Genomic DNA, 14,022 nt, shown 5'->3' with positions numbered 1-14,022 from the left:
AGCTGAGTGTAAGAACAGATGAAGAAGAATACATATTCAAAAAATATTTTTTAATTAAAAAATGAGAAAAATAACATGTATTCAGATCACCATATCCCCAAATTTCCTTTCTATATTCACTTTTTGGCCAACCAAAATCAGGTTTCTGTCCCAACATTTTTTTTTTTTTTTTTGCTAAGTACAATGGACATTTTGCTGCACTTATGTTAAATTACTTTGCCTTATTTTAAAATAACTATTTCTACCTTTTTTTTTCAGAACAATAAACACTTTTATTACATGACTGAAGATAGGAGGGAGGAAGATTTATTTGCCTTTCCAGGCTTTGATTTTCTTCAGCTAGAACTCTAGCTCTTTACCCTCCAGCATGTAGCCTTCTGCTCGGCCACACTGGACTGGTCTTAAAGTGATGCATGCAAGAAGCTTGCCCTGATGAAACTGCTCCTCCAGAAGACCGCTGGTTTTGGCATTCTTTTTCCTTCATTATATTTCTTCTGAATTTCCTTTGATCATTTTTTTGTTTAAAATCTCTTGTTCCTTGGGAGTCCTTCTTGAGGCCCAGGAGGATTGCATAGTGGGACCTGTACCACTGTCAGTAGGGTGTGATTGACATCACAATACAGTTATTCACCAGGTCTTGGTGCTAACCAGTTCATTGTTGGATGTACTGCAGACAACATCAATAATCCTTGTTTTGCACATACAACACTTGGAGCCCCAGAAAGTTCCCCATTCCCCATGTCCAGCCCCAAGGCATGGTACTTCTTTTTTTGTTAAAGATTTTATTTATTTAGGGGTGCCTGGGTGGCTCAGTCGTTAAGCGTCTGCCTTTGGCTCAGGTCATGATCCCAGGGTCCTGGGATGGAGCCCCGCATCGGGCTCCCTGCTCCACAGGAAGCCTGCTTCTCCCTCTCCCACTCCCGCTGCTTGTGTTCCCTCTCTCGCTGTGTCTCTCTCTGTCAAATAAATAAATAAAATTTTTTAAAAAGATTTTATTTATTTGAGAAAGAGTATGAGCTGCGGGAGAGGGAGAAGCAGACTCCCTGCTGAACAGGGAGCCCAATGCAGGGCTCCATCCCAGAACCCTGAGATCATGACCTGAGCCAAAGGCAGATGCTCAACCAACTGAGCCACCCAGGTCCCCAGCACGGCACTTCTTATTGACTCCTCAATACAGACTGTGTGTGTGCAGTGGGGGCCAATCTTAGTGTTGGCAGCAGGGCATCCCAGCTCATACTTTCACTTCTTGTGGAAGGTCTTTCTCTTGCCCCCGCTCTTGCAACGTCTGTGGCACTAGTCCCGAGAGATGCCCACCCCTATCAGCACTGGCTGTGAAAGAATTATTTCTACCCTCCTGAAAGTCTTTTCTCACTTTCCTCTCAGAAAGTCATATTTTTCTCTTTATACCTGTTTTTTTTTGTCAATTAGGTATATTCTTTATTTTTTAATTTTTTTCCAGCTTTATTAGATACATTTGACAAATTAAAAGTATATATACTTAAAGTATACAATACGGTGTTTTGAAGTAAATATATTTTATGTAATGATTACCATACTCAACTAATATATCCATCACCTCACATAGTTCCATTCTGTGTGTGTGAAGAGAGCACTTAAGATCTATTCTCCTAACAAATTTCTATTATACAATACATTATTAGTTATAATTACTATGCATTCTTTTGTAGTTCCTCTCCATGGCTATTCTTTAGGTATTAGCATTTCTTAGACTTATTACTAGGTCTATTTCTTACTCTATACATTCCTTTGGTTAATCTTATCTTCTTCCACCTTTTCAAAACTAGATTTATCCTGACTTGGTGATTATCTGGATGTAGAGACTGAGGAAAGATAGGAATGTAAGATGATACCTATGGTCCTTGATTGGGCAGTTGAAGAACTGCTATTATAATGACAACAGAAGAAGCAGGTTTTGTAAGAAAATAATTGTTAGTTTTGATCATCATGAGTTTGAGATGCCTGTTATTGAAAGTGAGAAATATTCAGTAGCTAGCTGGGTATACAGTCCTAAATAGTAAAATATATTCAGTGCAGGTGTGTATGTATGTGTGTGTATATATATATAGCAATTGTCAGCACTTATGAGGCAACTGAAATCAAGAAACTAGATGAGTATATTGTAGAATAATCTGAAGAGTAGGAAAATGGGGGGGGGAGCAAAAGCCAGAGCTCTAAATAACACCAGTATTTAAGAATTAAACAGAAGCAAGCCTCATAAAATAAGTATGAGCAGTTAGAGAAATGGGAGAAAACTCAGGAGACTGTGATATAATCAAATCAAAGGAAATGTATGCTTGATATAGAGTTGGTTGCTTACTTAATAACCATTCCCTCCTTCAACATAATTTTACAAACTCTAAATTGTGTTGAGTCAGCAATATGCCCAGAGAAGGGGGGAAATATCTATAGCCACAGAGGATGAATTATGATTGGTCTTAATAAAGTGTGCTAATCTCATACTCCTTTGCTGGTGATTATTTTATAGATTTGTTTGTGACAAAATGCTAGTCAATGAGAAGTCAGGGGAAATCTTCTGGAGGGTTCTAAAAAAGGATTACAGTTCTGTGATTGTATGTAATTAGAGATCTTTATTATTTAAGCCACTAATCGTAATATTTGCTATTAATTTTATCCAAACATCCCATACTTGATAAATACCTTGATTACTAAAAAAATGGGTGGTATAAACAACAGTCCCTAAACTGTGCAAAATAGATAAGTAAAGGAGGGCAAATGAGGGTAAGTGGTGACCCAATCATATCAAGATGAGAAACTTGTTACTCTTTTTATATGGAGCAAAACATGTGGTCAATTTTTTTCTTATTATATCCTGTGATTCAACCTACATGCCAAATGATGACATATCATAAGAAGCAAGAGGAAATTTCAGGGTGTTGCCATGTGTTGTCTCTTTCTTGAAGCTTCCAGAAGAGAGAGGGGTGCTTAGGTTAAATGTGGATAGTCAGATAGAACTAAAAAATTAAGGACAAATGAAACCCAAAGCTAGAAGAAGGAAATAAATAATAAAGATAAGAGCATAGATAAAGGAAATAGAGAAGAAAAAAACAATAGAGAAAATCAGTAAAACTCAAATTGGAGAACTTGGATGAAATAGACAAATTCCTAGAAACACAAACCTACCATAATAAATTATGAAGAAATGGAAAATCTGAATAGGCTTATAACTTGTAAGGAGGTTAAATCAATAATCAGAAATTTCCCAGTAACAAAAAGCCCTGGATCTGATAGCTTCACTGGCAAATTCTACAAAACATTTAAAGAAGAATTAATAATACTCCTTCTCAAAATCTTCCAAAAAATTCAAGAGTAGAGAATACTTGCTAACTCATTCTAAATGGCAAACATTACCATGATACCAAAGCCAACAAAAATACTAGAAGAAAAGTTAAGTACAAACCAATATGTTTTATGAACATTGATGAAAAGCTCCCCAAAAAGTACTAACTAGTGAACAGAACTCAGCAACATATTAAAAGGATTATACACCATGACCACGTGGGACTTATTCCTAAAATGCAAAGATGGTTCAACATACAAAAATTAATTAATGGAATATGCCACATCAACAGAATGAAGAGGAAAAAATCATCTCAACTGGTACATAAAGCATTTGACCCAATTCAGTAATCTTTCATGATAAAAACATGAAACTGAATAGAAAGAAACTACTCAATATAATAAAAGCCCTATATAACAATCCCATAGTGAACATCATATTCAAAGGTGAAAGACAGATTTTCGACTAAAATCCAGAACAAGGCAAGGATGCCTGCTTTTACCACTTCTATTAAACATAGTACTGGAAGTTCTAGCCAGAGTAATTAGGCAAGAAAAGGAAAGAACAAGCATCCAAATTGGAAGAGAAGTAAAACTGTCTCTGTTTGCAGATGATATAACCTTATATGTAGAACACCCAAAAACTCTAAAAAAAAAAAAATTGTTAGAACTAACAAATGAATTCAGCAAAGCAGCAGGATACCAATTCAATACAATACAACAAATGAACCTACAATGCTAAATGCAAGAATCAAGACCAAAAATGTGGTATATAATTTGCTTTCATTTATAGAAAATTTCCAGAATAGGTAACTCCATAGACAAAAAAAGCAGATTAGTGATTGTCAGGGTCCAAGGATTGGGGGGTGGGGGGTGGATAAAGAGTGATAGTTTAATGGGTATGGAAATTCCCTTTAGGGTGATGCAATGAATTGTATAGTTTAAAATAGTTTCGTGTTATGTGAATTTCACCTAGATTTAAAAAAATTAAAAAGTGAAGGAAAAATAAAGGCTTTCTCACACAAATAAAAACAGGGATTTTGTCACCAATTGACCTGCCTTGGAACAAAGGTTAAAATATATTCTTCAAAGAGAAGGAATAAGACAGGTCAAAAACTAAAATCTATGTGAAAAAGGAAACACATCAGAGAAGGAATACATGAGGGTAAAATAAAATTTTCATTTTTCTCATCCTTATTTGATTTAACAGCATTACCTGTTCATAATAATTATTGCAACAATGTATTGAGTAATTAGAGCTTATGGATAAGTTAATTAATGACAGCAATGATTTAAGGGATGAGGGGGACAAATTGGAAATACTCTGTCATAAAGTACCTGCACTACCCATGAAGTAGTGGAGTGTTATATGAAAATGAACTTAAATTACTCATAAATGTACATGCATTATAAATTCTAGAGCAACCATAAAATACTTCCAAAAGAAGTGTAATTGACATGCTAAGAGAAGAGAAAAAATGGAATTATATAAAATAATTAAAACCAAAGAAGCAAAAAAGAGTGGACAAAAAAATAAGGAAAATAGAAAATAGTTACACATATGGTACATATTAATTCAACTATATCAATAATCACTTTAAACTGTGATGTTCTATATATGCCAAATAAAAAACAGAGACTTAAAGAATGGATAAAAAGACAAGACCCACCTACATGTTGTCTACAAGAAACTCACTTTTATTTTTTTCAAATATTTTATTTATTTATTTCAGAGAGAGAGAGACACACAGAGAGCACAAGCATGAACAGTGGGGAGGGGCAGAGGGAGAAGCAGACTCCCTGCTAAGCAGAGAGCCTGATGCGGAACTCGATCCCAGGACCCCGGGATCATGATCTGAGATGAAGGCAGATGCTTAACTGACTGAGCCACCAGGTGCCCCAAGAAACCCACTTTAAATATAAGATACAGCTATATTAAAAGTGAAGGGATGGAGAAAGATATATAATGCTAACACTAATCAAAAAAGCTTGCATAGCCATATTAACGTCAAGTAAACCACACTTTAGAACAAGGTAAATTATCAGGAATAAAAAGGAACATTTTATCATGATAAACTGATCATTTTCCCAAAATGATATAACCTAACAATCTTAATGTGCATGTGCTTAATGGGAGAATGTCAAAATGAGTGAGGTAAAACTGATAGAACTACAAGGAAAAATAGATGAATGTGCTATTATAGTTGGAGACTTCAACACCCCTCTATCAGTAATTGACAGACCAGCAGGCAGAAAATCAGTGAGGTTACAGCTGAACAGAGCAATGCCATCAATCAACTGAATCTAATTGACATTTATCAAACACTTCATCCAACAACGGGAAAATACACATTCTTCTCAAGCTCACATAGAACATTCAACAAAATAGACCACCTTCTGGGGTATAAAACACACTTTAAGAAACTTTTTAAAAAGATAAATCATACTTTCAGACCATAATGAAATTAAGCTATAAAATAACAGAAAGGTAGCTGGAAAATAATTGGAGAGTAAACAGCAAACTTATAAGTAGCAAATGGGTCAAAGAAATCCCAAGAGAAATTTAGAATTATTTTGACCTAAATGAAAGTGAAAACACAACTCATCAAACTGTGTGTGATTTGGTAAACAGCATGCTTAAGGGGACATTTATAACACTGAATGCATATATTAGTAAAGAAAAAATATCTAAATTTAATAGTACAAGCTTTCACCTTAGGAAACTACAGGAAGAAGACAAATATAAACCTAAAGCAAAGAGAAGAAAAAAACAGCAGAAATGAATGAAATGGAAAACACTAAATCAATAGAAAACTAGTAAAACCAAAAGTTGGTACTTGGAGAAGATTCGAGACATTGATAAAACTCTAGCCAGGCTAACCCAGAGGGGGAAAAAAGACATAAATTCCTAATATCAGAAAAAAAGGAGGATATTATTACTGATCCCAAATCATTAAAGGGATAATAGAATATTCTGAAGAACTCTATACCCACAAATTTGATAATCTAGATAAAATGGCCAAATTACTTGAAAAAGATAGCTTCCACAATTCACACAAGTAGAAATATATAATTGGAATAAGCCTATATCTATGAAAGGAATTGAATTAATAATTACCTTCCAAAACAAAGCACCAGGCCCAGATGGTTGTACTGGTAAATTCTACCATAATTTAAGGAATCATACCAATTCTTTACAATCTCTCCCAGCTGATGGAAGCAGAGGGAATACTTTCTAACTCATTCTATGAGGCTAGCATTTCTCTAATACCAAAACCTCATAAAAACATTACAAGAAGGGAAAAGTGCAGACCAGTATCTGTAATGAACATAGATGCAAAAATCCTCAATACAGTATTAGCAAATTGACTTCAACAATGTATAAAATGAATAATACAGAATGACCAAGTGGGATTTATTCCAGATACAATATGCTCATTCAATATTCAAAAATCAATTAATATAATTAATCCATCACATCAGCAAATAGCTTATCCCACTGATGGCAGAAAATCAATACTAATCCTTTCCAGTAAGTTATGATACATACTGTAGACCAACAACTGTGAATCCCTTCTGCTTCCCCTTAAAATGAACTTATCTTATTCCTTCTCCATCATTGTATAATGAATACATTGGGGGCAGGAAATTTATCTTTTTTTAGATAGAGGAGCCACATCCGAATTTAACAAATAAGTACAAAAACCAAACATCATTTGTTTCAAGCTAGATTTGTTAACTAGATGAGCCTTTCAGCATTTCTCACTTTGAAAGGCTATAAATGCATTGAAAAAGAAAAGAAAAAAATTAATATGTATATATTGGGGGAAAGCACCTGTATATTTAAACAAGAAATAAGTGGACATGTCACTGGCAATATGTATGTCATTCTCCAAGCCTTAGGGAAACCATGATTGACCTAAACCAAGCAAAATAATCCCATTACCATTTTGTGAGTGATTCCTTTTAGGGGTAAGAAGGTAAACACACTTATGTGCAGAGCCATAAGGTAAAGGATACTGGAGATTTGGGGAAAATTATACTCCTTTTAACTTTAAATGAAATTTATTTTATAAGAAAAAGATATTCGGAGATGCTTCAGTCATTTTGGGACCATGAGAGTGTAAAACTAAGAATAATGTGCTGAGAGTGGCATAGGAGATATATAGGGGGAAAAAAAAGCCTAGCTATCTGCCACCATTTCTTAGGCATTATGCCAAATCTGGGAACCTCCAAATTTCTTCTTATATAATAATTAAACATCTTTATTGTAGAGTTTTATTTTCTTTAGTTATTAACTAGTATATAAATTACTCTGCTGTAACAAAGACAACCACAAATATAATAGCTCAAACCAGATGAGGTTTTATTTTCCTGTATGTAACAGTACAGTGATGTACGGGCTGTCCAGGGTGAGTAGGCTGCTTGATTCTACAATGCTGGGAAAGGAAGTAGGTGTATTCTATTTCATTTCTTTCTCAATCCCTCCCCACTCCATTGGTGGTGCCCTCATCAACAGGGACAGCATTGACACAATGGCCATATCAATCACTGTTCTAACCCATAAGGGGAGTAAAAGAAAAACTGGAGGGAAAGAAATTTTATTTTTAAAATAATGTAAGCAGAATGTTGCACACATCCTTCTATTCACTCTACAATAGCCAAAAATTAGTCAAATTGCCACATGCAGTTTCAAAAGCTTCTGGAAAATGTAACCTATAGTTAGGAGTTCATGCCCACCAAAACCCTGAGTGAATTGTTGGTTTTATATTGCTCAAAAGATATAAATGAGAAGAAAAAGTAACAGTTTTTTTTCTACATTGTTGCAACTGAAACAGTTGTCCAGGAAGGAGTGATCAAAACAGTCACGTGATATTGAGATTTTTAACAAGATAAGCATATCAAAGAATTTGATTGTGAAATTCATGAACAAATATTGGCTGAATGAGCATGTCCCAATATTGAGAGGTAGAACCAAATATTAATATAGTAAATTCTGTTTACAGATATTTAAATGTTAAGCTATGTGTTCTAGCAATAAATACAAACAGATAGTGATTTTTTTCCTTTTCATATATTATTGATTGGTGTAGGAAAAAGTTTATTTAGGATTTTTTTATCTATGTTTGTAAAAGAGATTGATCTGGATTTGTTACATTTATTAAAATGTATTTGCCAGATTTAGGAATCAAAATCTGATAACTGTGTCAGTTTTTCTATGCTTACTGATTGTTTCCCTAACATGTACTGAGAGACATCTGTTAAAATCCCACACTCTGATTGTGAAGTTTATTTATCTTTTTAAATTGTCATTTCCTTTCTCTATATATTTTTAAAATATGTAATTAAGATCACAAAAATTGAGAATAGTTATACGTTCCTAGTTGATAGACAATTTTATCATTATGATATCTTTCCTTATAATTAATAACAATTCTAAAATTTAAGAAAATTTTATTTGAAATGTGTATAGCTCTAGAAGTTTATTGTATGTTTTCATCACATATATTTATTATTTTATTTAAAATTTTTATCTTACTAATCTACTGTGTGGCAGGGAACTATGCACCAGCCTGATCATATTTGATCATATTCTGTTTTTTTTTTCTTTTGTTCTGTTTTTGTTTTTATCTTTTTCTTTTTCTTTTTTTTTCTCTTTCTTTTTTCTTTCTTTCCCTTTCTTTTCTCCCAGTTTCAGGTCTCTTCTGATTTCTTTAGAGTATATTTTCTGGGGACGTTGTTACCCTGTTAGCATTTTGTTCTCTCATTCATCTATTCTACTCTGGACAAAATGACAAGACGGAAAAAATCACCTCAAAAAAGGAAAAAGAGGTAGTACCATCTGCCAGGGACCTACTCAATACGGACATTAGTACAATGTCAGACCTAGAGTTCAGAATCATGATTTTAAAGATACTAGCTGGGCTTGAAAAAGCATGAAAGTTATTAGAGAAACCCTTTCTGGAGAAATAAAAGAACTAAAATCTAACCAAGTTGAAATCAAAAAGGCTATTAATGAGATGCAATCAAAAATGGTGGCACTTACTGCTACGATAAATGAGGCAGAAGAGAGAATCAGCGATATAGAAGACCAAATGATGGAAAATAAAGAGGCTGAGAAAAAGAGAGATAAACAAATACTGGATCACGAGGGCAGAATTTGAGAGATAAGCGATAACATAAGATGAAACAACATTAGAATAATTGGGGTCCCAGAAGAAGAAAGAGAGAGAGGGGCAGAAGGTATACTGGAGCAAATTATAACAGAGAACTTCCCTAAAGTGGGGAAGGAAACAGGCATCAAAATCCAGGAGGCACAGAGAACGCTCTGAAAATCAATAAAAATAGGTCAACACCCCGACATCTAATAGTAAAACTTACGAGGCTCAGAGACAAAGAGAAAATCCTGAAAGCAGCTTGGGAGAAGAGATCTGCAACCTACAATGGTAGAAACATTAGATTGGCAACAGACCTATCCACAGAGACCTGGCAGGCCAGAAAGGACTGGCATGATACCTTCAGAGCATTAAAAGAAAAATATGCAGCCAAGAATACTATATCCAGCTGGGCTATCACTGAAAATAGAAGGAGAGATAAAAAGCTTCCAGGACAAACAAAAACTAAAGGAATTTGCAAACATGAAACCAACCCTACAAGAAATATTGAAAGGGATTCTCTAAACAAAGAGAGAGCCTAAAAGCAGCACAGACCCGAAAGGAACGCAGACAATATACAGTAAGTCACCTTCCAGGCAATAAAATGGCACTAAATTCATATCTTTCAATAGTTACCCTGAATGTACATGGGCTAAATGCCCCAATCAAAAGACACAGGCTATCAGATTGGATGAAAAAACAAGACCCATCGATATGCTGTCTGCAAGAGACTCATTTTAGACCCAAAGACACCCCCAGATTGAAAGTGAGGGGTTGGAAAACCATTTACCATGCTAATGGACACCAAAAGAAAGCTGGGGTGGCAATCCTTATATCAGACAAATTAGATTTTAAACCAAAGACTGTAATAAGAGATGAGGAAGGACACTATATCCTACTTCAAGGGTCTATCCAACAAGAAGATCTAACAATTGTAAATATCTATGCCCCTAACATGGGAGAAGCCAACTATATAAGGCAATTGATAACAAAAGCAAAGAAACACATTGACAACAATACAATAATAGTGGGGGAGTTTAACACCCCCCTGACTGAAATGGACAGATCATCTAAGCAAAAGATCAACAAGGAAATAAAGACTTTAAATGACACACTGAACCAAATGGACTTCACAGACATATTCAGAACTTTCCATCCCAAAGCAACGGAATACACATTCTTCTCTAGTGCCCATGGAACATTCTCCAGAATAGATCACATTCTAGGTCACAAATCAGGTCTCAACTGCTACCAAAAGATTGGGATTATTCCCTGCATATTTTCAGACCAGAATGCTTTGAAACTAGAACTCAATCACAAGAGGAAAGTCGGAAAGAATTCAAATATATGGAGGCTAAAGAGCATCCTACTAATGAATGAATGGGTCAACCAGGAAATTAAAGAAGAATTAAAAAAAATCATGGAAACCAATGAAAATGAAAACAGAACTGTTCAAAATCTTTGGGATGCAGCAAAGGCAGTCTTAGAGGAAAGTATATAGCAATACAAGCCTTTCTCAAGAAACAAGAAAGATCTCAAATACACAACCTAACCGTACACCTAAAGGAGCTAGAGAAAAAACAGCAAATAAAGCCTAAACCTAGCAGGAGAAGAGAAATAATAAAGATCAGAGCAGAAATCAATGAAATAGAAACCAAAAGAACAGTAGAACAGATCAACAAAAATAGGAGCTGGTTCTTTGAAAGAATTAACAAGATTGATAAACCCCTGGCCAGACTTATCAAAAAGAAAAGAGAAATGACCCAAATCAACAAAATCATGAATGAAAGAGGAGAGATCACAACCAACACCAAAGAAATACAAACAATTATAAGAACATATTATGAGCAACACTATGCCAGCAAATTAGATAACCTGGAAGAAATGGATGCATTCCTAGAGATGTATCAACTACCAAAACTGAACCAGGAAGAAATAGAAAACCCGAACAGACCTATAACCACAAAGGAAATTAAAGCAGTCATCAAAAATCTCCCAATAAACAAAAGCCCAGGGCCAGATGGCTTCCCAGGGGAATTCTACCAAACATTTCAAGAGAATTAATACTTATTCTCCTGAAACTGTTCCAAAAAATAGAAATGGAAGGAAAACTTCCAAACTCGTTTTATGAAGCCACCATTACCTTAATCCCCAAACCAGACAAAGACCCCATCAAAAAGGAGAATTACAGACCAATATCCTTGATGAACATGGATGCAAAAATTCTCACCAAAATACTAGTCAATAGGATCCAACAGTACATTAAAAGGATTATTCACTACGACCAAGTGGGATTTATCCCTGGGTTGCAAGGTTGGTTCAACAACTGAAAATCAATCAATGTTATATGATACCTTAACAAAAGAAAGAACAAGAATCATATGATCCTCTCAAAAGATGCAGAAAAAGCATTTGACAAAGTACAGCATCCTTTCTTGATCAAAACTCTTCAGAGTATAGGGATAGAGGGTACATACCTCAATATCGTAAAAGCCGTCTATGAAAAACCCAAAACGAATATCATTCTCAATGGGGAAAAACTGAGAGCTTTCCCCCTAAGGTCAGGAACGTGGCAGGGATGTCCACTGTCACCACTGCTATTCAACATAGTATTAGAAGTCCTAGCCACAGCCATCAGACAACAAAAAGAAATCAAAGGCATCCAATCGGCAAAGAAGAATTCAAACTCTCACTGTTTGCAGATGATATGATACTTTATGTGGAAAACTCAAACACTCCACCCCGAAACTGCTATAACTCATATAGGAATTCAGTAAAGTGGCAGGATATAAAATCAATGCACAGAAATCAGTGGCTTTCCCACACACCAACAACAAGACAGAAGAGAGACAAATCAAGGAGTTGATCCCATTTACAATTGCACCCAAAACGATAAGATACCTAGGAATAAATCTAACCAAAGAGGCAAAGGATCTGTACTCAGAAAACTATAAAATACTCATGAAAGGAATTGAGGAAGACACAAAGAAATAGAAAAACGTTCCACGCTCATGGATTGGAAGAACAAATATGGTGAAGATGTCAATGCTACCTAGAGCAATCTACACATTCAGTGCAATCCCCATCAAAATACCATCCACTTTTTTCAAAGAAATGGAACAAATAATCCTAAAATTTGTATGGAACCAGAAGAGACCCCGAATAGCCAGAGGCATGTTGAAAAAAAAAAGCAAAGCTGGCAGCATCACAATTCCGGACTTAAAGCTCTATTACAAAGCTGTCATCATCAAGAAAGTATGGTACTGGCACAAAAACAGACACATAGATCAATGGAACAGAATTGAGAGCCCAGAAATGGACCCTCAACTCTATGGTCAACTCATCTTTGACAAAGCAGGAAAGAATGTCCAATGGAAAAAAGACAGTCTCTTCAAGAAATGGTGGTGGGAAAATTGGACAGCCACATGCAGAAGAATGAAACTGGACCATTTCCTTAGACCATACACAAAAATAGACAAAAAATGGTTGAAAGACCTAAATGTGAGACAGGAGTCCATCAAAATCCTAAAGAAGAACACAGGCAGCAACCTCTTCGATCTCAGCCACAGCAACTTCTTCCTACAAACATCGCCAAAGGCAAGGGAAGCAAGGGCAAAAATGAACTATTGGGATTTCATCAAGATAAAAAGCTTTTGCACAGGAAAAGAAACAGTCCACAAAACCGAAAGACAACCGACAGAATGGGAGAAGGTATTTGCAAATGACATATCAGATAAAGGGCTAGTATCCAAAATCTATAAAGAACTTCTCAAACTCAACACCCAAAGAACAAATCATCCAATCAAGAAATGGGCAGAAGACATGAACAGATATTTTTCCAAAGAAGACATCCAAATGGCCAACGGACACATGAAAAACTGCTCAACATTGCTCGGCATCAGGGAAATCCAAATCAAAACCTCAATGAGATATCACCTCACACCAGTCAGACTGGCTAAAATTAACAAGTCAGGAAACGACAGATGTTGGCGGGGATGCGGAGAAAGGGGAACCCACCTACACTGTTGGTGGGAATGCAAGCTGGTGCAAGCACTCTGGAAAACAGTATGGAGGTTTCTCAAACAGTTGAAAATAGAGCTACCCTATGATCCAGCAATTGCACTAATGGGTATTTACCCCAAAGATACAAATGTAGGGATCTGAAGGGGTACGTGCACCCCGATGTTTAAAGCAATGTCCACAATAGCCAAACTGTGGAAATAGCCAAGATGTTCATCAACAGAGGAATGGATAAAGAAGAAGTGGTATATATACACAATGGAATATTATGCAGCCATCAAAAGGAACGAGATCTTGCCATTTGCAACAATGTGGATACAACTGGAGGGTGTTACACTGAGTGAAATAAGTCAATCAGAGAAAGATATGTATCATATGACCTCACTGATATGAGGAATTCTTAATCTCAGGAAACAAACAGGTTTGCTGGCGTGGGGGTGGGGTGGGAGGGATGGGGTGGTTGGGTGATAGACATTGGGGAGGGTATGTGCTATGGTGAGTGCTGTGAATTGTGCAAGACTCTTGAATC

General features: G+C 35.7%; 1 pseudogene; it reads right to left on the bottom strand.

Annotated features, from left to right (window-relative positions):
* Positions 1–306: 306 nt before the first annotated feature.
* The window catches only part of LOC114199436 (small ribosomal subunit protein eS8-like), a 106,137-nt pseudogene continuing 92,421 nt past the window's right edge, over positions 307–14,022 (bottom strand).

The sequence above is a fragment of the Eumetopias jubatus genome, unplaced genomic scaffold, assembly GCF_037043125.1.
Source record: "Eumetopias jubatus isolate StellerSeaLion01/CBP00866 unplaced genomic scaffold, mEumJub1_p1.0 scaffold_11, whole genome shotgun sequence".
Classification (NCBI taxonomy): domain Eukaryota; kingdom Metazoa; phylum Chordata; class Mammalia; order Carnivora; family Otariidae; genus Eumetopias; species Eumetopias jubatus.
Note: the sequence above shows the minus strand (reverse complement) of the source record. Positions and strands in the feature narration are given on the sequence as shown.